The sequence below is a fragment of the Crinia signifera genome, chromosome 1 (genome assembly GCF_055691185.1).
Source record: "Crinia signifera chromosome 1, ASM5569118v1, whole genome shotgun sequence".
NCBI classification, from domain to species: domain Eukaryota; kingdom Metazoa; phylum Chordata; class Amphibia; order Anura; family Myobatrachidae; genus Crinia; species Crinia signifera.
The window spans coordinates 44065349-44093263 of record NC_139217.1 but is presented as its reverse complement, the minus strand read 5'-3'; the positions used below and the strand labels follow the sequence as shown (position 1 = coordinate 44093263).

The 27915-nt window shown below is 43.7% G+C and overlaps 1 long non-coding RNA gene and 1 gene segment (V, D, J or C); both read right to left on the bottom strand.

Moving 5' to 3' along the window:
- Window positions 1-27915, bottom strand: part of LOC146005641 (Ig kappa chain V region Mem5-like) — a 506641-nt gene that overhangs the window by 138708 nt on the left and 340018 nt on the right.
- On the bottom strand, window positions 20316-21603 carry LOC146025788 (uncharacterized). The gene is made up of 2 exons (XR_014454297.1): window positions 21468-21603; window positions 20316-20493 (listed from the first exon to the last, which is right to left on the bottom strand). It is a non-coding gene; the product is annotated as an uncharacterized LOC146025788 (long non-coding RNA).

Below are 27915 nucleotides of genomic sequence, written 5' to 3'. Positions count from 1 at the left end.
CTAGATCTTTCTCGAATTTCAAGACTCTTTCATTAATTTTTTTGTCTTTTTCCATAAAGTTTTCCTCTAGTTTAAATTTATCAATAGATTTCTTCAGATCCTCAATGTCTTTTTCAAGTTTATTTACCTTGTTCATTCTATATTTAACTAATAATTTAATTAAAGAAAAGGAGCAGGAGTCCAGAATTTGGTCCCATTCTATTTGAATATCAGGTCATTCTGAAAAATTGAATTTTTAAAGATCCTCAGACCTCTCGGGATCATTTTTTTCTCAAGATATTGTTCTAGATTTGTGGCATCAAGCCAATTTCTGGACTCAGCTTTTAATAAATCTTCCGTTTTATATAGATCTTTGAACCATTTGTTTTTTTCTGGTTGAGATATATTAATATTACATTCTGACCGTTGTGAAATATAAGATTGCCTTCTGTCACTACGGTTCAAATAATTGGAATAGCTCATGGTTGCCGCACCACACTGACTATTCAAAAACTGGAGAAAAAAGAGTGTGTGTGCGTGGTGCGCAACCAAACAGCAGCTGACACGGGGTTGTCAGACCCCAATTTATTTTAGGAAGAAAAAAGGAAAAATGTGTCAGCGCTGGCTATGCCAATAATTGGATCAGACGGTTCTCAAAAAATATAACAAATTTAATAGTAATAAAATACAAATAAAATACAATTTAACACTAATAGGATGTGAATCAATAGACTATAGGTCCAATCATAATCTTTTAAAATTATATATCACAGGGATATTATGGGCTTGGTGGCAGATCATATACTCAATCAATGTTACCATCCTGAGGGGTCTGGTAAATAATTGTATCCAGACAGGCGATGTATATTGATCCTGCCAGATCAGGAACTGTCGGGGAAGCGCCCCCACGTCGCCCAGCAACACCCGGACTGTGATCCTAGGATCAACTGAAACACTGCTAGTTTTCATAGCAAACATATACGTATGTATTTAGCAAAAGGAAGGCACATTGAGGAACCATAAGCAATGTAATATAGAATTGGATGGCCACAAATAGAAAATTGTAATTAGCCATCATATAAGTATATATTTAGCAGAATAAAGACACATTGAGGAACCATAAGCAATATAATATAAAATTGGATAGCCACAAATAAAAAAATGTAATTAGCCATATCAATATAATGTTATAATAGACATATTCATATGTAGTTAGCAGAAAAAAAAAATATATTTATATATGTTATTAAACACAATGAGGAACCAAAAACAGTATGATATTAGATTTGATAGCAATATATAGAAGATTATAATTAACCATATCAGTATGGTATATATTTATTTATAAGAAGTCGAGGATATTGGTTATAGTGTTCACAATAAAAATCAATCATCAGAAGGGGTAATGTTTTTTCTGGTTACATAGTTCTATGGACTTCCAACCAAATAAATAGCCAAGGGGCACAGAACATAATCATTATAACACAGTATTTAATTCAATGGTTTAATTGGTACTCTTTACCTAGAACGGCACCCACGATTTTGATCTTGGGCATCGCAAGGTAAAAAATTGCGTAGGTCGCATCGCATGCGGCCAAAAAATCGCATGCGATGCGACCGTCGCGATTACCGCGATTGTACATAGGGAACAATGTTAAATGGCCCAATTGACCCGATTTTACATAGGGAACAATGTTAAATGGCCCACAGACCCCAAATAGCCACCCTGAAGTGTGAAATGGCCCCCCCAATTGTTAACGCCACCCCACGATCAACGTCAACCCGAAGCGTGGCGAGCGCAGCGTGCCCGCGAGGGGCGCCGGTACGCGTCCTCCGACCTTTTCATACCCCCACTATCCACGTCGGCGTGGAGTTGAGAATAGAAAGTGTGGCGAGCGCAGCGAGCCACCGAGCCCGAAGCGTGGCGAGCGCAGCTTCACACGTATCCACGGCAAGGTTTTATTATTTTTGTATATGACTACAGGCTTTTCTGGAATGATAAGCTTGGAGGGAAAAGGGGAAGGGGAAGATGGACCAGTGCACAGGTGTAGTAAAATAGATATGATTTAGTTTAATCTTTGCGTTCACAATAAGTTGATGGTATGAGAACAGGAGGTTCCCTTAGAGATCAAGGTGTGGAGGTGCACCCTAGAGAGTAATTGTATGTAGAAAGAAAAGGAGGGAAAGACTCTCTCTTTTTTTGGGGCACTCTTTGGTTGTGATTAAGTACTGTAATCAGTTGAAAACATCTATCTGAATGTTTTAGGGGTCATAGGTTAGGTAGTGGTGGGATATAGATACACAAGCTCAAACAAGGATACTAATGGTTCCAAATGGCTCCTTCGTTGGGGCCCTTTTACGAGGGCAAGGTCCTTTTGATGGGGCTATATATGTATAGTGGGAAATGCTAGTCACACTTCAGAAGGTGAGATTTGATGATCCATCTCCGAGTAAGTGATATATGTTTAAAATTTAACTTTTATTCAAATTTGCGTAAAATAAGTACTAGAAAAACGTTTTCAGGCGTTAACACACAAACACAAACACAAAAACATATTAGACAAATGTTCTCAGGCGTTAACACACACACACAAAAACATATATCAGGTCACACTTGTATATCTGTGCCCACCGGGCACTGTGTCCTCTTGTTCTGCCTCCGCACAGGTTTCTTAAATACAGATATAAAGAATAAGGTCTCTCGAGCCTGCCACTGACACCTATGACTGACCCACTAGGTCAGATGTTACTGTTTTAGGGGATGGGGGTCAGAGGGTGTGCTGTTCTGACCTAAGCGTTCTTATGTTAGACAAACTAAATGCTTAGGCTCTTAGTCATATATTGCATATTGTTACTGAGCTTTTTCAATAACAACCAGTGGGCAGGGTTCACCCTTTATACCTGGTCGTGCAATATATACACAGTTAGGGAATACGTGCTATTGTATATCGAGCAGAAATCACACAACCAGCATGATCATATAGACTGTACCAAAATATTTCCTTTATCAGGTAAGTAATGTGCCAGGCAGTATTGGTTATTCTTAAATTCGTGCTGTTTGTAACCAGCAAGGTTAACACTTCAAAGAGAGTTGTTACAGTGTATACAGTTTTACAGGTGCGTATTATTATGTGACAATAACAATTCACACCTCAAGCGTGGTCATATCACCTCTACAATGTTTCAATTCCCTACCAGAGACCATATGTATACAGTTAGGGAATATGTGCTATTGTATGTTAAGCAAAATTCACACTACAACTATACATGTGGAGGACAGCAGCACACCTACCCCAGCACTGACTATATATCGCGTCTCAGATAAACTCTATCCCTCAGGGAGCACTCATCGGGGTGTAGCATTCATAATTCACTCTATACTTTAATTCCAGACTGTTAGAATTGTATCTTAACCAGGATAATATTTAACACTTGTTATTACCATATTCGGATATCCTGGTATACCATAGATTCAGAAAGCCCCAATAATTTCACCGCTTTCTTACTATACTGTAAATAATTACTGTTGTCTACGTTATGTCTGTCTATCTGCATGTTCTATGTTGATTGTATCATATTCCTCATTGATTTAGAGGAAATTTTAATACATATCTATTAAAAGCTATATTTTATTTAATAAATATCTTTTCACAAGGCTTGTGCCCCACACAGGGAGACTGCTATATGTCCTTCCTTGGACATATCCTTTCTTATTGTACATTCCTTACCTGATAAAGGAAATATTTTGGTACAGTCTATATGATCATGCTGGTTGTGTGATTTCTGCTTGATATACAATAGCACGTATTCCCTAACTGTGTATATATTGCACGACCAGGTGTAAAGGGTGAACCCTGCCCACTGGTTGTTATTGAAAAAGCTCAGTAACAATATGCAATATATGACTAAGAGCCTAAAGGCCCCCATACACTAGGGCGACTTGTCCTTAGGAAAAGTCGCCCCCGACTTCCCCCTGAGCTTCCCCGGCTGCTCCCCGGGGGAGCTTGATTAGATTGGCACTTGATGTGCCATTTTTTACATGTGATAAATCGTCTCGATTTATCACATGTAAAAAACCCGGGGAGCAGGGGGGGGGGGGGCTGCTGGTGGGAGCAGGGGGGCTGGGGACGCTGCGGGGACACAGATGCTGCGGGGGACACAGACGCTGCGGGGGACACAGGCGGCATAGAGCCGGTCAGAGGGAGCCGGGAGCTGTCAGTGCTAGAAAAAAAAGCCTACTGTATACAATGAATGGGCAGCCTGTGATTGGCTGAGCCGCCCATTCATTGTATGGGTTTTTGTTTTTTAATTCAGTGCTGACAGCTCCCGGCTCCCCCCGCCCGTCTCTATGCCGCCTGTGTCCCTCGCAGCGTCCCCAGCCCCCCCTGCTCCCTCCACCGCCGCACCGCCCCACTAGGTCTCAAGTCGGGTGGTCGGATGTGCAGCAGGTCCGACCACCCGACGCAGATCCGATGCGCACGGGACCGCGCAACGGATCTGAGGGGACATCAAAACTAGCAGATTTTGGTCCGATTTAGGCCAGATCCGACTGATCTGGCCGAAATCGGACCAAAATCGGCTAGTGTATGGGGGCCTTAAGCATTTAGTTTGTCTAACATAAGAACGCTTAGGTCAGAACAGCACACCCTCTAACCCCCATCCCCTAAAAAAGTGACATCTGACCTAGTGGGTCAGTCATAGGTGTCAGGGGCAGGGTCGAGAGACCTTATTCTTTATATCTGTATTTAAGAAACCTCTGAGGAGGCAGAACAAGAGGACACAGTGCCCGGTGGGCACAGATATACAAGTGTGACCTGATATATGTTTTTGTGTGTGTGTGTGTTAACGCCTGAGAACATTTGTCTAATATGTTTTTGTGTTTGTGTGTTAACGCCTGAAAACGTTTTTCTAGTACTTATTTTACGCAAATTTGAATAAAAGTTAAATTTTAAACATATATCACTTACTCGGAGATGGATCATCCCATCTCACCTTCTGAAGTGTGACTAGCATTTCCCACTATACATATATAGCCCCATCAAAAGGACCTTGCCCTCGTAAAAGGGCCCCAACGAAGGAGCCATTTGAAACCATAAGTATCCTTGTTTGAGCTTGTGTATCTATATCCCACCCCTACCTAACCTATGACCCCTAAAACATTCAGATAGATGTTTTCAACTGATTACAGTATGTAATCACAACCAAAGAGTGCCCCCAAAAAAGAGAGAGTCCTTCCCTCCTTTTTTTTGGAATGATATCAGCCAATATTTTGTCTTGATGTAAGACCCTATAGTTGCGCATTATTATGGTTTTGATATACTTAGCACAGACATTATATTTACTTATGAACGCCAGATCTTTATTATTTTCCTTAGGTTCAGATGTTTGAACTCTGGGTTTCAATAGGTTCTCCCTATCTGTTCTAAGTGCCAGTATAAGGGCTTCATCTAACAGTTTTTCAGGGTACTCTCTTTCTTCAAAAGAATCCGACATGATGGATGCTCGTCTCATAAATTGATCTGTGTCAGTGCAGTTACGCCGGAGGCGTAAAAATTGGCCTTCAGGAATGTTGGTCTTCCAAGGCATATAATGTGCACTTTTAAAGTAAACATAAGAATTTGTGTTCACTGGTTTTACATAATTTGATGATATCATTTTATTATCCCTAACTTCGAGAGTCAGGTCCAAGAAATTGACAGAAATAGGACTGTATGTGTGAGTGAAGGTTAAATGATATATATATTGATTAAGTGACTGTACAAAATGTGTGGCAGAAAGTGAGTCCCCATCCCAATTGGGTTGTGATGTTGTGAGGAGACGTTTATCCCAAGATGAAAGTTTGAAGTCGGAACATAGGGATTTTATTCTAGACATTATTTCCTTTATACTCACTCACAATTATTTTGTTTTTCACGGTAATTTTTATTTACAGACTATGGGGACGGCCATGGGGACCAGGTTTGCGCCCAGCTATGCGAACCTATACATGGGGGAGTTGGAGAAGACCCTTGTGTGGGGGAGCAGCTGGGTGGCGAACCTGGTCTTCTATAGCTGTTACATAGATGACCTTATTATAATTTGGGATGGGGACTCACTTTCTGCCACACATTTTGTACAGTCACTTAATCAAAATATATATCATTTAACCTTCACTCACACATACAGTCCTATTTCTGTCAATTTCTTGGACCTGACTCTCAAAGTTAGAGATAATAAAATGATATCATCAAATTATGTAAAACCAGTGAACACAAATTCTTATGTTCACTTTAAAAGTGCACATTATATGCCTTGGAAGACCAACATTCCTAAAGGCCAATTTTTACGCCTCCGGCGTAACTGCACTGACACAGATCAATTTATGAGACAAGCATCCATCATGTCGGATTCTTTCAAAGAAAGAGAGTACCCTGCAAAACTGTTAGATGAAGCCCTTATACTGGCACTTAGAACAGATAGGGGGAACCTATTGGAACCCAGAGTTCAAACATCTGAACCTAAGGGAAATAATAAAGATCTGGCTTCCATAAGTAAATATAATGTCTGTGCTAAGGATATCAAAACCATAATAATGCGCAACTATAGGGTCTTACATCAAGACAAAATATTGTCTGATATCATTCCAAAAAAGCCTGTAGTCATATACAAAAAGAATAAAACCTTAAAGACTATCCTTGCCCCTAGTTTTCTAAAAAAGAATACAATAGATGGAAAAACAACCACAGTAATAAATAACCACCTAACATGGTTACCTAGCAAACCGAAAGGATTCTTTAAATGTGGTAAAAATAAGTGTACTTTGTGTAGACATATTCCTAAACTAAAATTACCAAATACAATAACACCCTTAGACCCACCTCATGTCTACAAAACGTTTATAAATTGTGATTCCACATAACTGCGGATTATACTTACCGATAATTCCTTTTCTTCCTAGAGATCTCATGGCAGCCAAGACCTTGGGATTTCATCCCTCTCCTACTAGTTAGACAGGCTTTTTTTCCCTTAGGACCTCCCCCTTCCAGTATAAATCCCAGCTCCTCCCTATCCACCTTGTCTTTTTTTGTGTCTCCTTTCCTCGGTCCTGGAAAAAACACCACAAGGGGAGGTAAAAACTAATGACTGCCATGGGATCTCTAGGAAGAAAAGGAATTATCGGTAAGTATAATCCGCAGTTTTCTTCTACGATCCCCATGGCAGCCAAGACCTTGGAATAATACCAAAGCAAGAAAGAGGGAGGGAAACTAAATGCATGCAAAAATATTTTAATCTTCAAGGAAACTTTGAAGCACTTGATCTCCGAAATAAGATTTTGATACATTAAGAGCATAATGTTTTGTAAATGTATGAATGGATGACCAAGTTGCCGCACTGCAGATATCCTTGACTGAAGCTTGAGCCTTCCTAGCCCATGAGGTCGCCATCGCCCTGGTGGAGTTTGCCTTTATGATACTGGGAGCTTCTTTGTCCTCCTGTCCATAGATGAATAGGATCAGTTCTCTGATCCATCTCGCCATCGTCTGTTTAGAAGGTGATAAACCCTTTCTTATTTCTTCTGGAATAATGAATAAATTCTTTGACTTTCTTATATCTTTAAGTCGGTCTAGGTAGATGGTGATTCCTCTCACCAAATCCAACGTGTGCCATTCCTCCTCCTTCCTATCCTTTGGGTTAGGATGAAAGGCTGGAAGTGTAATTTCTTGGTTGAGGTGAAATGAACTGATTACTTTTGGCAAAAAGTCTGGATGTGTTCTTAACACCACTCGATCAGTAAATATTCTCAGGTAAGGTTCCTCTATGTACAGAGCCTGGTGTTCGCTTACTCTCCTTGTGGAGGTGATTGCGACTAGAAATACTATCTTCCATGTGAGAAATTTAAAAGAAGTCTCTGTTAATGGCTCAAATGGTTCTCTCATAAGAGCATTCAACACCAAATTTAGATCCCATGGAGCAACCAGCGATCTCACTGTGGATCTAATTCTTTTAACCGCATTGCAGAATCTTTTTATGAGACTTTCTTCTGCCAGTTTTCTATCAAGTAAGATACTCAATGCAGATATTTGTACTTTTAATGTTGAGATACACATAGAAAAATAAAACTTGTGTTGGGGGCACTAGTAATGAAAAAAAGGATGTATTGGGTGATGCAATAAGCACTTTGTCTCCGTTCAATGTCCTATTTGGAGCAGCGTTGGACGGGCTTCGGTTCCAGGAGCAGGCTATCTCTGGATAGGACTCTTGTGTTCCTATACATCAGATAGGTACACAGATCCCGCTGACAGGTAGAGGTGACTTGTATCGTCTGTTGCGCTGTGTGCCCGGTCTCAAACCAATGTCCCGTATATGACCTGCGGCAGCGTCAGACAAGCTCTGGTTACAGGAGCAGATTGCCTCTGGGTAACTCTTTGTGTGGTGGCGTGGGAAGACGCGTTTCGCCCGTGGAGGGCTTGATCACTTGCTGTCGACAGGAAGTGATCAAGCCCTCCATTGGGCACAACAATATTATCTCTGTGTGTGTTCTATATGTGTAAGTTTGTCTGTATGTTAACTGTGTTTTCTAAATCATAGGAACCCAGCAAAGTAACTAATTTAAAAGGAAGTTTTTCTGTGATTTTTTCAGTGATATTGACCAATTTTTTCTTTAATCGTAAGCCATTGAGCACAGTTTAAAGGAATCTCCTTGTGAAATTCTTTGCCTCAAATTGTTATTATTGGGCACAACAATATTATCTCTGTGTGTGTTCTATATGTGTAAGTTCGTCTGTATGTTATATGTAACTGTGGAAATATTATATTTCCTCCTTAGCTCCTACACCCGGTTCAGAATTACAGCTGAGGGGGTATTATAGGGCATTTTTCTAATCTATCTAATAAAGGTTAAGTTTTAGTACACCCAATACATCCTTTTTTTCATTACTAGTGCCCCCAACACAAGTCTTCTTTTTCTATGTGTATCTTTATGTTATTTCTGACTTAGGGGAGCACCTCCTACCCTATTGTATTCCTTAGCCTTCACAAGCTAACCAATTAGGATATAGTAGTCCACACTGCCTACTTATTTCAAAATACGTACATTGTACCACTAGGCAGTGATCCAGTTTGAAATCACCACAGTTATATCTACTTTTAATGTTGACAAGGCCAGACCAGATGAATAGCCATTAAATAAAAACTGCAGTACTTCAGGATTGGAAGATTGTTCAATTCTCTCTTCTGAACCTTTCCAAAGAATAAACGCCTGCCATACTCGGTAATACGCTAGCGATGACACTTCTTTCCTGGCCCGCAGTAATAATGAAGTAACCTGTTCTGAAAGACCTTCTTCTCTCAGCAGCTTCCTCTCAATTTCCAGGCCTTTAGAGATACTGGGTGACATTCTATGGTTTGAGATAAATGCGCATGTTTTTTTTTCGCACCACATCGCCGCTATTCGCCCTTTTTAAAATCGCATTTTTTGGTAATAATTCGCATATTTAATGTGATGCGCTTTGGTGGCTGAAAAGTGCAAAGTGGTGCGATTTGCGGCGAAGTGGTGCGATTTTAAGTAACAAAAAAGTGCGATTTCATCCGCCGGTCATGTGCGAGTTTTGGACCAACCGGAGTGCGATTTACAAAAATGTCTCCGCATGACTAAGAACCCCCCCAACCTATTGGCCCACCTCGGTCCCCTCCATCACACCCCCTATATAAAGGGGCACTGGCGCCAGTTCACTCTTTGATAGGAAGTAAGGAGCATGGAGAGGAGCAGTGGCAGTGTGAGTAGAGGAAGAGGTGTTGGTGGCAGAGTGAGGAGTGGCAGAGGGAGCAGTGGCAGAGTGAGGAGTGGCAGAGGAAGCAGTGGCAGAGGGAGCAGTGGCAGAGGGAGCAGTGGCAGAGGGAGAAGTGGCAGCAGCCAGCCAAGTGGGAGAGCCAGCAGTGTGGCAGGCAGCATGGCCACAGCAAGGCCAGCCCCAGACCAGGCCCTGGCCGTCCAGCACCAGCAAGAGGAGGTGGAGGATCCGCTGGCATCCCCATCCTATAGCCAAGACCTTGACCATACCCCACAGCAGCTACAGGAGGGCCACATGTCAGAGGTGGAGGAAGATGGAGGTGTGGAGGAGGAAGACACTGGCATGGAGGAGGAGGGGTACATGGCTGGAGTAGAAAATGAGGAGGAGGAGGAGGTAGAAGCTTGCCGCACAAAAAGTGCCCAAAAGGTCAGATTCTCCTACGAGGAAAATGCTGCACTTGTCCGGGCTATCATGCCTGTGTTTGACCGTTTACTTGGCAAAACTCACCATAAGACCACTGCACAGTGCAAAAGGGCTATGAGGAAGGACATCACCCAGGCGGTGAACGCTGTAAGTCAGCACAAGCGCCTGGTCAGAAATGTCAAGAAGAGATTCAATGACATCAAAAGGCAGCTGAAAAGTAAAATGGCCATGGAGTTGGAGGAGACCACCAAAACTGGCAGAGGAAGCCCCACCACTGTGTGCTACACATCGTATGAGGTGAAGTTGAAGCGCATCATACCCCCTGAGGTCCTGCCTGGCATGCACGTGGCGGATACCGATAGGCCGCAAACGCCATCCAGAGCTGGTAAGTGTGACCACATGCAATCTTAAACATACATGCCAATGTTTTCTAACTGTAATGTTCACTTGAATTGTTATGCTAAGTAAAGTGCTGCTGTGGAACTACATAGCCCAGCAAGGTCATGCACAAGAAATTGCCTGCTCCTACTTTAAAATTGCTCATAATGCTGGGCCTTGTAGTTCCACAACTGCTCATATTGATCAACACTGTAACATTCTTTCTAGCAGCCTAACATGTATGTGGCCAAAAACACAGAGGTGTACTGGTGGTTTAGCTGCCATGCCTACATACCACAGATTATCCACCAGTTGTCATGTGCACAATAGTTTAATAATACTCTAACAAAATAATCTGGTGAAAAGAAAAAAAAATGTGGGGAATAAATAATGTAGTCCTTATCCATAGGGTATTGTCCATTAATGTCATTTCAATGCATGTTTGCCGAAAATGGTTATCCATTGCAAAGTACATAATGGCTGCCCATCTTTCCTTTCACAGATTGTCCATCCCGAAGTGTTCACGCATCCAAGAAAAGAAGGCCCGTTGCTGCTGAATCTGTGGAAGCAGGTAAATGAACAAAAAACACGCCATTACACATACAGTACACACACCCATGTCACATCAACAATATCTCACACTACATTCATCTCCTGCTGCTACATTGCAACGGAAATGAATGTAATCTGAGCTAGGCATGTGACATATTATTAATGTCAATGTTACATGCTGTATCGGGGTACATGTGTAAGTACATAACACCCCTAGGTATGTGCGTCCAGCATCTCCAGCCCTTTCTAAAACAGTACTGAAGAGAGTCTGGCCTATATATGCATCAGTACTTACCTCTTCATCTGTATCCACAGGTACTATACAACTAGGGACAGATCAAACAGATTCTTTAATGATGGTGTTAGACGAAATGGACATCACTCTTGAACCGGTGGAGACCTTTGCGGCAGAGGAGGAAATACAGACCTCATCACAGAGTGATCCTCCCCCAAGTGGGGTGTCTCCCAACCCACCCCCACCGACAAACACACCCCATACAGCAGCTTCTGCTTCCCAAGTAGCTAACTCCTTGGTCAATTTCAAGGACAAACAAATCGAATTTATGGCCTCCCAAAGCCTGCAAATAGGTAACATCCAGGGGTACATGCGTGACACGTTTCTTCAATTACGAAAAATTGCACGTAGTGTACGGGTAGGTGTAGGCACTCATGTGCGCATTGCTAATAGCATTGACACCCGTTTTGCAGATCTAACTTCTGCTGTAAGGGAACAGAATAGCCATATTGGCAGCCTTGCGCAAAGTATAGCTGCACTAAGCCAATCATGAACAGTGCAGACCAATGCCTTAATAGATATGCAGGCCCAACTACAGCAGCTGGAAGCCAATGTCGGAGGTGGCGCAGCATCAACTCTCAGTAGTGTATCTAGCACCCCAATAAGTGGCTCCCCCACTTCCCCACCCCGTCGGAGTATTAGGACCTGTGGTGGGCTGGGTGCAGGTTCTAGAAGTGGTGTAGGGTTGCCTGATGGTGGGCGAAGATAGCTCATATTTTTGATAATTTTGTAATATGCAATACATTTTGTTACTTTCCCCGACAGTTGTAATGTTTTACTTGCAAAAATGCAGATTGCTTCTGACATAGTATACTGCAGTAAAAATGTCTAACCGCAAACCATTGTGTCAGTGTATTATTTATCAACCAATTGATGTGTGAATTATGACATAGTGTAATGGTATATGACAATGGGATTGCTGTAAAGTAGTGTGGGGTAACTCCTGGCCCATCAAAGGTTGTGGAACTACATATTCCAGCAAGCTCTGACACTCATGGTTTGGACTGTAATGGTTATAGTGTGTCAGGGCATGCTGGCACGTGTAGTTCCACAACACCAGTGAGCCATGTTTTTCAGCAAACGTTATTCATACATGTATCAAATGTACTTACAAGCTTGATACAGGCAAGGGATAGGTCAGCACCACCAGCTGCATCCGTTGGGCTCTGTGTATTAGGCTAAATGTGGGTGGAAACAGATGGTAAATAATTTGTTTATGAGTACAATTACAGCAAAGGTACATTTTGGAATACAGGGCACATGTGCTTACCAGAAAAGTAACGGCTGATGATGTGTGTGCGCACCAGATTCCCCCTCTGCATACCCCTCACTACACGAGGTGTGGTAGGTTGGGCTTCCTGCACGACTGCTGCATGTTCCTCCTCCACATAGGCAGGTTGGGACAGGGCTATGTTGTGCAACATGCAGCAAGCCTGGATGATCATCACTACTTTGGCAGGGTGCTAAAGCAGCGTACCCGATGACCGGTCCAAACACCGGAATCTACTCTTCAAAACGCCAAATGTGCGCTCCACCACATTGCGGGTTGCAATATGGGCTTCATTATACCTGTGCTGTGCAGGGCCCTCTGGGGAGCGCAATGGTGTCATGAGCCAGGAAACACACCCATATCCTGAGTCACCTAAAACACAGATAGGAAGTGATTGCCTTATATGGTAAGGTATGTGTTTTTTTCAAACAGGAGACACTGGTAGAAGAACATTATGCTTGTGAAACAGGAAACACACACATTAGAGCAGGTACAAATAAGGACAGACAGGGTAATCTGTAAAAAGGTACTTACCTAGTAGCCAGCCCTCTGGCATTTGGTGGTTGGTAAATCGGTTCCAGAGGGCTGAGTGCCTCAGAATATAGGTGTCGTGGCAGTTCCCAGGAAAGCCTGCAACAACACTCAGGATTTTGAGGTGAGCATTGGAAACAACCTGCATGTTCAGGGAGTGCCGCCCACGCCTATTGACGTAGACGTGGCCCCGCACGTGTGGTGCCTGAATCCCAATGTGTGTGCAGTCTATAGCTCCCAGCACGTGCGGGAATGCTGAGAGTCTATAGAAAGCCAACTTGTGGTCCTGCCACTCCAACTCAGAACTGGGGAATCTGATGTATGTCCACCACAACTTATTTAAAGCAAGTAACACTTGAGTAAAATGCTTAGAGAAAGTGGCCTGTGATACCCCCAAGGACCATGAGGTCACAGACTGAGTGGAGCCTGTGGCCAAATAGTAGAGGGCACACATTAATTTGTGCAGCCCAGACACTGCATAGTTGCCTCCCCCAAAAGGGTCCAAATCATCTCTCACCTGCTCATATAAGTCCAACAGGTTAATGCGGTTCAGCCTAAACATCCCCACAACCTGTTGATCCGAGCCGAGCACGATACATACGTGGGGTATGCAGTAGTCGGGGGGCTACCTGGATCTGGCGCGCAGCTTCCTCCCTCCTGCGCAGCTCCTCCAAATGGGCCACATCACAGATAAGCAACTCCAAACCACTCTGCAAAATCTCCATGTCTCAAACCCTCACAGGTGTCCTTAATGATGTTGGGGTTTATGTAGGGGTGTTTCTGAGTGAAAATGAGGTCACCTGTGCTGAAATTAACCATGTGTGCACTTGACCAAAATGAGTTCTGGGCCAAATCGCCAAACAGAACCTGGTCTGAAATAAGTGCGATTATTAGACACCTAAAAAGTGCGATTTGAGAAAACGCATTGCATTAAATAAGCGATTTGTATACTTTTCTGTACGAAAACATCTGGATGCGATATAAATGCGAATTTATCTCGCACTTTTGGTCCGCATGCCTTAACGCACATAATATGCGATTTCAGTCCCTTAGCGCATCCTATTAAATAGGCGATTTGACGGAAAAATGCGATATCGCCATTTTGTTTACTAATTAATGCCAAAAAACACAAATCTCATCCCATAAACTGGATTGATCTTGTTGGTATCAATTGATACTTTTCAAATTTTATTACCCATCCAAGGTCTTGAAGCATGTTTATCACCAGCTCCAAATCTTCCAGCACCTTTTCCTTTGAGGATGCCGCTATTAACAAGTCGTCTAGATAGGGCCAAATACGGATCTTCTTGCTTCTCAGAACGGCAATGATTGTAACTAGAACCTTCGTAAAGACTCGGGAAGACGTGGCTAGGCCAAAAGGCAGGCATGTGAACTGGAGATGTTCTTTCATCACAAAGAATCTTAGAAACCTTCTGTCCTGGATCTTGACTGGTACATGGTAATATGCGTCTTTTAGGTCCAGTGAGACCATAAAGTCTCCCTTCTCTATCCCAGCCAGGATAGTCTTCAGAGTCTCCATCCTGAACCTTCTTACATCTATAAAGCCGTTTAACCTTTTCAGATCTAAGATAATTCGATAGCTTCCCGTACTCTTCTTCACCAAGAATATGTTCGAATAAAAACCTCTCTTTTCCTGCTGGACTGGAACTGATTCTATTGCTTTTATCTCTTTCAGCTGCTTTATCAATTTTTTTAGTTCCATCCTTTCCAACGCTATTTTGGGTCTTCTTGATTCCCAAAAAATATTTCTTGTAGGTTGTCTCAGAAACTCTATCGAGTATTCTCTTTCGACAATGTTTATTACCCATTTGTCCTGTATCAGATCTTTCCAGAGGTTGGCAAAGGATAGCAGCCTGGCCCCCACCTGTGGTACTCTGTGACTGTCATTGCCAACCTCCTCTTCTTGTAGACTGCCGAAAGGACTGTCTTGATAATGGGAAGGAGCCCTCTGCCTGTATGGTCTTCCCGGTCTGTAGGACTTAGCCTCCTTATATTGCTGTCTAGACGAAGCTGGATAAGGGAATTTGTTTCTCTTATCTTGAGGTAATCTTAGCGATTTTCCTCCCGTAAGCCTATGGATCAATGCATCTAACTTTGTTCCAAACAAATGAGAGCCTTCGAACGGAAGCGCTACCACTCTGTTCTTTGAGTTTACATCCGCGGCCCATGATCTCAGCCAAAGTGCTCTCCTTGCTGTCACGCCTGCCGCCATAGACCTGGCTGCAAAAGATAAAATGTCTAGTGAAGCTTCACAGATAAATTCAGTCGCTTTCTGCATGGTCTCTAATTTCTTTAATAAATATTGCTTGGAGATTCTCTCCTCAATGAAATAGAAATATTATCTCCCAGCACCTTTGCGCCTCAACCCTTCCACATGTATATTACACACAAGAAAATACAGAAATTCTTATCTTTTAAACTCCAATTGATTGTGCAACGTTCCTTATTCAAATCTCTCCAGTTTGTATCATGCGAATGGGAGATATAAAAAAAAAAAACCATCATAGCGCAAACAGATTTATTCACATACAATGCACAATAACATATACTAAAAAGAGATCCTCATACACAGGATTTTCCAATTACCATAAAAAATTGAGAACTATAATCAAAGAGTTCTCATAAAAGCAGGTTAATGGAAAGACATCCACTTCAAATGGATCACATAAAGGAAAGGAAAAGTCAATCGCAAATTACCAGATGGTATGGAGAATCAGAGGGCCACTGAATTCTCAAATGGGCAGCGTGCGCGACTCTGCGCTAGTCCTGGACCTCTGCAGCCGGTCACCGCTAGCGTAACCTTCTCCTTGTTCCTGCACCTGGGGTGGGTTCCTTCCAATTCTCCTTATGAGAACTCTTTGATTATAGTTCTCAATTTTTTATGGTAATTGGAAAATCCTGTGTATGAGGATCTCTTTTTATTTTTATTTTTTTTATATCTCCCATTCGCATGATACAAACTGAAGAGATTTGAATAAGGAACGTTGCACAATCAATTGGAGTTTAAAAGATAAGAATTTCTGTATTTTCTTGTGTGTAATATACATGTGGAAGGGTTGAGGCGCAAAGGTGCTGGGAGATAATATTTCTATTTCACTGTATTTCGGGAGGATTGCGGAAATACCTCCAATTTATCTCACCAGCAGACTTGCTGCCCACCTGGGAGCGCACTATCTGTGATTCTGAAACCTTCTTAGAAATATTCTCTCCTCAATGTCTGAATGAAGCTCTGTTCCCCACAGTCTCAATGCCCTGGAGACAGATGCTACCGATAATCAGGCCTTAAGAGATACTGCAGATGAGAAATGAAGCTTCCTAAAAGCTCCCTCCATTCTCCTATCCATCGGGTCCTTGAATGAGGCCCCATCCTCAAGCGGTAGCGTGGTCCTAGAAGTAAGCTCTGCTACTGCCGCGTCTACTTTGGGTAGAGAACACCAATTCAGAAACACCTTGTCCTTGACTGGATACATTCTATCTATTCTAGACAGTTTACCCTGTCTTTTTTCTAAGTTAGACCACTCCTTTGTAATCAGATCTTTCATGACTTTATGAATCGGAAAATGTCTGTTTTTTCTTGGATCTATCCTCAAACAGAATGTTCTCCCCTGTTTCCGTACTAGCTGGTTCTTTATAGTTCATAGTTTTGTAGATAGCTTTCAGAACACTCTCTACTTTCTCAAAACTGAAGCTCCTAGCCTCCTCTTTAATCTCTCCAGATTCCTCAGAGGATACATAATCTGGATCCGGAATTCCCCCTGATGAAGCATCATCATCATCGTCATTATCATTGAATCCGGCCTGATCCCTATATCTCTTACTCTGTGCTCCCAAATACTCCTCTTGGGATACAAAAGACTTTCTCATCCATTCCATTAAATCCATCAGGATTTTGGGTTGCTCAGGAGTAGGAACTTGCTGAACATCACATTTGTCACATAATGATTTTGTCTGAGGCCCAGAAAAGACTTTATCACAGACCATGCAGCTTTTATCAATATTTTTCTTCTTTGCAATTTTCTTCTTAGGTACAACTGGATTGGCAGGCACACTACAAGACAATTAAATGCCTGTCACTATCATATTCTTAAGGTAAGCTCCGTATAAAAAAACAAACCTGCTCTGCCTCTCTAACTATTCAAAAGGAGACACGAAAAAAAGGCAAGGTGGATAGGGAAGAGCTGGGATTTATACTGGAAGGGGGAGGTCCTAAGGGAAAAAACAGCCTGTCTAACTAGTAGGAGAGGGATGAAATCCCAAGGTCTTGGCTGCCATGGGGATCGTAGAAGAAACATAATTTACCTCTTACGGTGTAGTTGCAACCTCCCATATGTGGGGCGAACAACCAGATCTCTTAGAACAAGGTTCATGGAACATCATAGAAACATACGAAAGAGCTTTAGGAAACATAGTGTCTCTCGACACTACAAAACACATCACCAATCTGATCCCACCTGTTTGTCTATAGTTGGTTTGGAACACATAGCCTATGCACCACGAGGAGGTGATAGGTACAATTTGTTATGCAAAAGGGAGATATACTGGACCCTAATATGCAACTCATTATATCCGGATGGATTAAATGAAACCATCAAATTAAATACTGTGTTATAATGATTATGTTCTGTGCCCCTTGGCTATTTATTTGGTTGGAAGTCCATAGAACTATGTAACCAGAAAAAACATTACCCCTTCTGATGATTGATTTTTATTGTGAACACTATAACCAATATCCTCGACTTCTTATAAATAAATATATATTAGAGATGTGCAGACTCGGATTCCAGAGATCCGAGCCCCCACGGACGTCATCATTCCGAGCCCTGTTCCGAGCAGCGCTCGGAGATTCCCGCCTGACTCGGGTCCATCCGCGTGGTCATCGCCCGGTGCCGGATTTCGCGAGGCTTTAAATAGCGGCTGCTGTGCCCGCCATCTTCACTCCAGTCAAGTAGTGGGTTGGGAGAGGGTGTGTTGGTGCTGCTGCTGGGGCTTAAACTTGAGCTTGACCTTGAACGCAATATTTTTTATTCGCTGGTCTCTCAGTGCTGCTGTGTAGTCTAACTGTGTACTTGTAGTACTACTGTCTCCTCTGTGCGGTCTACCTCTGGTGTGCTGTGCTGTAATTATTTTATTCGCTGGGGCTGTCTCCCTCAGTGCTGCTGTGTACTCTGTTCTCCTCTCTGCTTAGGGTGGGCTCTCCCTAGCAAGGAGGACAGTCTAACTGTGTACCTGTAGTACTACTGTCTCCTCTGTGCTGGAGCCTACCTCTGGTGCTGTGCTGTAATATATATTATATGAATAATGAATTATATTATATATATGGTCCACTGGTGCTGCCTGCACTGAATCTGCCAGTATTATTTAGTTACTCAGTCCACTGTTGCCACTGACAGTGCTACTGCCTACCTGGTGTACCTACCTAGTACATACTAGGCTGCTATATCTAATTTAATTAAAAAATAATACTTGTGCTGCGTGGGACTGTAAAAAATAATTCCATGCTGCTGGTGCACTGACGTGTGCCACTGAGTGCCACTGCCAAACAGTACCTAATAATAAAATTAATTATATTATTATAAATTCTGCTGGTGCACTGCATAAAGCTACAGGTGGTGTGTAACTAACTTTTGTGGTGACCACTGGCAGTGCTACTGCCTACCTAGAAGTTTATTTTCTCTACCTACTAGGCTGCTATATTATTAATACTTAATTAATTTAATTATATAAAGTCCACTGGTGCTGCCTGCACTGAATACTGTGAATAGAGGTTGCCAGTATTATTTACTCAGTCCACTGTTGCCACTGGCAGTGTTACTGCCTAAGTGTACCTACTGTACCTAGTAGTACAACTACATAATAGGCGGCTATATATAATTTAATTAAAAAATAATACTTGTGCTTCGTGGGACTGTAAAAAATAATCCCATGCTGCTGGTGCACTGACGTGTGCCACTGAGTGCCACTGCCAAGCAGTACCTAATAATAAAATTAATTATTATAAATTCTGCTGGTGCACATACTAGTATTGCTGATGTATCTACCTGTCTTGTGCCTAGTACTGTCTTATCTACCTGTCTGGTGCCTAGCACTGCCGTATCTCATTCTCTATATATACTACCTGTCTGCTGCTGCAGTGCCACTCTTACATGAGCCACGTGTTTGTGCCGCACACTTGTGTGGCTTAGCATAGTTATCCAGCTCGATGCAACCTTTTGCCCTAAAAACAATATTGTGAGGTGTGAGGTGTTCAGAATAGACTGGAAATGAGAGGAAATTAATGTTATTGAGGTCAATATAGCGTAGGAGCAAAAAAAAAAAAAAAACTTCAGCGATTTTAGCAGTTTTTATGCTTTTTTAACAAAAAAATAAGAACCCAAAACCCAAAAAAATCCAAACACAAAACACTTAGGAGGTGTTTTGCCAAAATCCATTAGAACCCAAAACCTCAAGGTAATCAGAAATTAAAACCCAAAACCCGAAAAGTGTCCGATGCACATCCCTAATATATACCATACTGATATGGTTAATTATAATCTTCTATATATTGGCCCTTATTCTGATCGGTGCGGATATTCCCGCATTCTTACGGAGCGGTCCGCACGCTACGGTGTTTTGCCGCATGCGGCCATCGTCCGTAGAAACGCCCACGTGTCCTCCGCATTCGGACGGACTCACTCTTTAAGAACAGGGCGTGTTTACGGACGACATACAAACCATGCGTGTGCGGGAGAAACACTCCGATTATGCACGGTATTACAGAGTATTACAGAGTATGCTCGGGAATACCGCATCCGAACGGGAGCCAAGCGGTGCTACCGCACGTAAGCGGAGTATTTACGCCAAACAACCCACTATTAAGTATCTTCTGCAAGACATCACATGACCCACTTATTCAATTACCTATCCTCATAAAAAACTGCTTATTTGGAATTGGAATCAATTAAATGCCAATATATCCTTACAAGCATGCCTAACACATGCATTGCACACATTAACCCTTACAGCAATTTAAGTGCAATGGTTTGTATTACACCCTGTGTAAAAGATTATAAACAATCTACACATATACTGTTTAATGTGCAAAGAAAACCAACAACTGTGAACTTGCATAAACAATTTATTAGAAAACACAATGAACATATAAATAAAAAAATATCAAATAATAAATTAAATCAGCAGATCTCTGAGGTCCTGCAGGTCGGCTAGCAGGAGCCTCAAGTGGTGCTCCGCCCGCAGGAGGGCCCCACGCACCCCCTCATCTGCCGGTGTGGTGTCATCTGTGGGCATGTCAAAGGGGCAAAAATTAGTCATGTTATTCATGCATACATTTCACATACTGCGACATAAATTGCACAAATGCTAGGTGACATGTGTGTGTATATATATATATATATATATATATATATATATATATATATATATATATATCTATCTATGTAGAGAGATAGAGACACACATAGATAAATAGATATGACACATACATAATACATACATGCAAACTTATTTACTACATACTGTCTTTTTTTGCCTCTACCCTTTACTCTGCAGAAGACATAACAGTCATAGTGTTTCTTCTCAGTCACAACCCACCCATGACTAACCAATGACAAGCATGTCATGGCCTCCGTCAATAAGAACTTGTCACAATCTGCTCAGTCTAAGTTCAGTGATGGTTCGTGGCATGGGAGTTATGCAAATGTCAGGAATGCACAGTACACATCCTCAAAATCATAATTCTGTCTAAACCAACCTACAATTCTGTGAGGGCAAAAAAACAATCTGAACTACAGGGGGTGTTTAGGTAGAGGAGGCTCCTGGGACACTGGCAACTTCTGACTCCATTCCAAGGTAGGCCGGGCCATACTCCATTTATAGCATACATCCTAGAGTTTATAAATAACATTCACCAACAATATAGATTCCACTATTTGATGGGTCATAATCTACGATTGCAGCAGGTGAATTTAATCCACAAATGATCCACTCATCCCTTTACTCCAGGATCCTGTTTAACTACAACGGTTATGTGGCATTCAAAATGGAGCTCCAACCCATCCCACAAACCTGTGTAATTGAGAGGTGTCCTGGATGAAAGGGATGCCTTGGACACCCCATCTAACCCGTACCTGTATCTGTAGCTACCCACTTTGGGGTCTATATGAATAGTATTGGAACAAAATTTGTAATCACCAGTGCTACATAACAAATACCAGTACAACTACTTCATGAATGATGCATTATGTAAACATACCGATCTGCTGGGACTCCGGGGCTTGGCACGCCTCCTCCCCCTCGGAATTGGAATCCTCTGGGGCAACCGTGGCCTCCTCAGCCCCCTCCTCCGCCAGCTCCTCTGCCACCATGACCACGTCCACCTCCTCCGCCACAAGCACCTCCTCCTCCACCTCCTCCTCCTCCTCCACCTCCTCCTCCTCCACCTCCTCCTCCACCACCACCACCTCCTCCTCCACCTCCTCCTCCGCCACCAACACCTCCTCCTCTGCCACCAACTCCTCTTCCACCTCCTCCACCACCACCTCCTCAGGCACCTCCTCCTCCTCCACCACCTCCTCCACCATCTCCTCCAACATTTCCTCCTCCTCCACTTCCTCCTCCTCCTCCTCCACCCTTGCCGCCACCTCCTCCTCAGGGTCTTGGGCCTCCTCCTGGGCCAGGTCTGCCTCGGCCTCTTCACGGGCCTGTCGGGCTCGGGCTCGTGCTGTGTGGTAGAAAAAAAAATCATGGTCAATGTCGGGTCATTGGGGCACATGTATTAATCCATAACAAGACATACATGGAAGGGTGATAATGATGGCAAACGATGCAGGCAAGTAGCTCCTTACTGTTAATGGACTCAAAAATGTGACATTTAAATTATTATGTGATTGTTAGTAATTTGTTCAAACATTACAACCCTGGCATTTATCAATGTGTAACACATATTAGATCTGGCACATTGTATGCATCAGAATCCTCAATGCTATGTCATTACATATAAAAGCCACATGACTGCATGTTAACCAGGAAGAAGCACACATAACAGTCTATGGACTTTTAAACCCATGGACACCCACTTATCATGAGACACATGTTATTGTTTATATATGCTATGTTGTAAGTGCGAAATTTCATAGCTAAAATACTCACAATCAGCAATTTCGCCCCTGATTTGCTGCAAGAGCTGGGGCTGGCGCCTGCGGAGGTCCGACCACCGCCTCTCGAGCTGCCCGAGGGACCTCCGCACCCGAGTGCGGGCGTAAATACGGCGCCCTGCCGCAGCATAGGCCCTCCGCTTATGGCGGTTAGTGATAAAGGGCCCCGCACGGCCCAGCCTTGTCTCCATGACGGAGACCAGAACCCTCAGCTCCGCATGTGTAAAGGGGTCTGCCCTTCGTGTCTCCGCCATGTTAACAATGGCATCTATCAACCAATCAGGTGGTGGCATTGGTTGATCACAGTTATTTGTGTTAATAACTTTATTGTTCATCTTTACATGAACAGCGTCTCTGCGCCAACACAAATGGTGACAAATTCGCATGCCTTCAAAACAGTAGTGCTGATGTATGGCAATGAACAAATCTGATATATATATATAAAACACAGTGTGTATGCACTTAGCAAATCCAATGACGCCTCGCTCCGCCAAGCAACGCGTGCTATAGCTTAGCAACGCATAGCTGTAGTTAGCATTACTTACTCTATGCATCTATGTGTATGCGTACATTTATGTGTAAAAGACACATACACATACTTGCAGGTATCCTGAGACCAGCATTATACACCAGCCCTGCCTGCCTGCCTGCCTGCCTGCCTGCCTGCCTGGGTGCCTGCTCCTTGAAATGTTGAAACATGTGAATAAATTCAAATATCATATATATATATATATATATATCTGCAAACAAATCATACATCAACACAGGAAAAAATCCCCAACACATTAGAGAATAAAGCAATGTACTCACCAGTCATCAGGGATAGTATCAACTACAATAATGAAGATATAACAAACACATAAGATCCCTTGTACAAGGTATAATAATTAGCACCTATATTGAACTTCCCCCAAAACTAAGCACATATGATAAATATCTCCTATTTCTTTGCCATTAGGAGGGCAGGCTGGCTAATTTTAGTTTTGTAACACTGACAACTAACACACTGTACTTATTTGAAGGGCTGATTTTGACTAAAATTGGTGTGTTCTGTCAACTCGATAACATGTACCTGAAGTATCTTTGCGCCACAGAGTCCCGCAGCTGGTATCCCCTCCGGCATTCAGGGGCGCGGGATGGGCGCATGGGCGGATCTTGCGGCTCAGATGGTACCTCCCACTCATCAAAGGGTATCTCACGCCGCACAGCAATGTTGTGGAAAAATATACACAGGCCCACGATCCTCGACACCATTTGAGGCGCATATTGTAAGTCACCACCAGTGCGGTGGAGCACTCTAAATCGACCTTTTAAAAGGCCAATTGAGCGCTCCACCACTTGCCTGGTGGCAACATGCGCCCGATTGAATGCCTCCTGTGGGCCCGGTGCTGGGTAGCTGTACGGCGTAAGTAGCCAGGGCGTACATGGGTAACCGGAGTCACCCAGAACCCACGCATCACGGCCTTCCAGCTCTTGGAGTCTTTGCCATATCCCGGTTTGTCGGATGACATGAGAGTCATGGGCACTTCCGGGAAACTTCGAGTTGAAGGCGAGAATTTCCATGGATGGGCCACATACCACCATCACGTTCAGTGAGTGGAACAATTTGCGGTTCCTATATATCTTCTCACTTCGAGATGGAGGCACAAATGGTACATGGGTGCCATCCACAGCCCCTATCACATTAGGGAAGCCAGCAATTTGATGGAAGGCCTGCTGGCTTCTGCGCAGGGTCTCGGTGGCAAATGTCATGGCCATGAAGTGCCCCTTGCGCCTGAACATGGCCGACGTCACACGCCTCAGGATTCGGCAGAAGGCCGGCTGAGATATTCCAGCAAGTACTGCCACTACTTGTTGGAATGATCCTGAGGCGCAGAAATGCAACACCGCCAGCAGCTGTGTGTGAGGCGGAATTGCTGTCGTGATCCCGTGTAGAGGTTCCAGATCGCTCTGAATTAAGGTGAGCAGATCCAGAATGACATGTGGCGGTAACCGGTACCTAGTAAGTACCTCATCATCGGGCATAGCAAACAGAGTCACCCGTGTGCGATAGATTCTAGCACGTCCTGGCCTCCTTGGCCGACGAGTGGGGAGAGCCGCAAGTGCCCTTAGCCTCCTCTCCATGTAGCGCATCATTGCTTCAGCAACCTATAAAGAAATGAACATAAATACTGATGCACCTATGCACATAATGGCCATATCCCACTACAAATAGATTTGTAGCCTTCAATACGTACAATAGATGGCCGCCCCGTGAAATCCCTCAGATCCATTTGACTCTATAATGATGACACAATAATATGAACTCAATACACACCGTCCAAAACACTCAGATAAAGGTGTCAGCATTTTTTGCCGACATCATGTACTATGAGACATTTCATCTATTGCTGGGACATGTTGTCCTGCAATAGATGAACCCACACAGGTTTAAGACCTGTGAGTGAAATAGTGAACATGTGACATGTTGCAATAATGCTACACGCACTTTGCTGGCCCAACAATCTGTAGTCAGTGAGGCAATGGTGCATACATTCATACACTTACATTGTTAATGGATATCATATCTACAAGGAGCATGGAAGAGCTTACCTTAGACCCTGACAAGTCCAGATCTGGAGACAAATGATTCTAGCAGCAAGTCACTATTTATAGGGCTCTCACATGTGTGGTCTATAACAGTAGAGATGAGTATTGCATGACTTGTGGCCTGGATTATCTAAGGGATTGGGCTACTTTTAGCTTGCAATCAAACGCCACAATACCACAGTAGTCATAGCATGTGTATTGTGCAATAGTCACAGGTGTATCAGAAGATTCTATGCAATGTTAGCATTGGTGCCCAGTATTTCATGTAGAACTTTCGCCAGGTTTTACACAATGGAATTTCCGCCACCGTATGCGGCGCGAAAAAACAGCGACGTACGCTCACGCACGGAACGCAGCTGCCGCTGATGTCCGCCAAACAGGATACACAAACAGTATATAAAGGTGTATTAGAAGGTGACCATGTTGTTGCTAACATGTCTGGATCACAACCAGAGGTGGACCCAGATCTGCAGCAACTATTTGACCAGATGGACTCCAGCACCACCTATGTGCCACTGCACATGCGGCCAGTGGGTAATGAGGAGGCTGCTGGACCTTCTACAGCAGGGCAACCTGCACCTGACCATTCTACAGCAGGGCAACCTACACCTGGCCCTTCTGCAGCAGGCCAACCTGCAGCTGGCTCATATGCACCATCAGCAGAATTGATTGGAACACAACCGGGGACTTCACAAGGTAGTACCATGGCCAGCACTTCAAGTGCAGCGACACGTGACAGGGGGCGTGGCCAAGGACGTGGCAAGGGGAGAGCCAGGGCAACAGAGGAACCACCCAAAAAAAATAAGGCATATGAAGCACAGGAGCTTGCCATCCTGGTTCCCCGAGCACGTGATTGGATTGAGTGTCCATCGGAGAAGCTGACACACACACGCAGATGGAAGATTTGGGAACAGATAACGGCAGAGATTAATGAAGTAGCGCCACAAGTTCGTGAGACGGACCATGTGAAGAAGAGGCAAGTTGTTTTGTGATACATGTGCCCAGTAATAGCCAAGTAATGATTGAATTGATGCTTAGATGGATTTAGCAAATGGCCCGTGAGGTTGTTACGATACACATACATTATTGCCATGTTATTTCGGTGAGAGTTAGAGTAGGGTGATTGTGAATGTGTATTGTAACGGTGGATATCATAGTTGCATATAATATTATCTTTTGGACATTAATCACATGTCGTAATATGTAGCACAGAGCAATGGCTGCAACAGCTAACATCTGGAGTGACATGTATTAATATGTCAACTTACATTGCAGGTGGCAGGACTTCAAAACCAACCTGAAGAGGAAGATGACCAAGCGGTGGGAACACAGCCAGACATCTGGGGCCGGGCCCATGCCATCAGGGCTAGAGCTCACCCCCCTGGAGTTGATGGCCGAGAGCTGTATATCAGTTGAGGAGATCAGGGGGGTGAGCACGATGGATAGCGAGGCCCCAGCTGAAGTGTTTGCGTCTTTGCTGGAAGGTAAATATTGGTCATGCCATAAACTTGTGCAAGTAATTATCTTAGAATGTCTCCTAATTGTGTTTATCTTTTTCCACAGACACCCCACCGCTTGGTGACGACTCTGCTCAGGAGGTGGAGGAGTCCGTGCCACCTGGCCCCAGTGGTAGGCCTGTGCAGCAGCAGCCATCGGCCCAAGCCGATTTGGCCGCCTTGGCCCAGATGCTTGGGGACATCAACCAGCAGGGAGACTTGGCATCAGAACGGATGCATAGGACCGAGGAGATCCTGGCGAGCTTGGTCAGCACCCAGCAGGCCATCGCTGCGAGCATGCAGGCCATGGCTCAGTCACATCAGGCCATGGCTGCAAGTGCTCAGGTGCTGGCCGAGCAAGCCACCCGCCAAAATGATCTCCTCCTCCACCATAATGAGCTTATGGTGGAGCTGGTTACCAGCAACAGGGTCCTAATGTCATCCGTTTCTGGTGCATTACCACCGGCAACACTCCCTGCTGGCAGGAGGGGTAGACCAGCCAACCCCTCAACATCATCTGCTCCACCTGCCCCAGCATCTGGCCGTCCCCGAAGAGCTGCTGCACAGGCCAAGGAGCCTACCAAGGCCAAACGTGGTCGCAAATGAACTTGTGGCTGCATTAATCTCCACCGTTATGTGGTCCCAAATCTTCCATTGTGCTGTGTGTGTCAGCTTCTTGTGTCCAATCACGTGCTGAGGGTAACCAGATGAGCCCTTGCTTCATATGTCCTTTTTGGTTCCCCTGTTGCCCTCTTTTGCCTGCCATTACTGTCAGCTGTACTTTAAGTGATGGCCATGGTACTATCTTGTGAAGTCCCCGGTTGTGTTCCAAATGATTCTGCTGATGGTGCATATGAGCCAGCTGCAGGTTGGCCTGCTGCAGAAGGGCCAGGTGTAGGTTGCCCTGCTGTAGAATGGTCAGGTGCAGGTTGCCCTGCTGTAGAAGGGCCAGCAGCATCCTCATTTCCCACTGGCTGCATGTGCAGTGGCACATAGGAGGTGCTGGAGTCCATCTGTGTGCAATTATATTTGTTTTGTATTATTATTTATTTTGCTACATTCCTGCCATGTTGTTTATTTTTTGGATTTTGTATTTTTTGGTCATTGCATCACAGTGGCATTGACTGTGACATGTATAGAAATAAATTTTTTTACTTTACCCAAAAATGTGTGGTTTCATGAGTACATGTCGAATACACATGTGTATTGCTAGTATTAATATTCTGTCATGTCCATTGTTAGCAGTTTTAAAGTGTCTGACAAGTACAGGATATGTGGGTGTTTAGTAAGGGTTCCTTGAAGCAGCAATGGTTTCAATTAAAGCACTGACAAGCGGCCTATTAGTGAGTAATGAGTAAAGGAGTAGATTCTATTGGGTTCAGGTGTTAATGCTTGTAGTCATTAGGCGTACGTTCGCCTACCGCATGAACGAGTGGTGTCCGCAAAGCAATAGTACACTTGT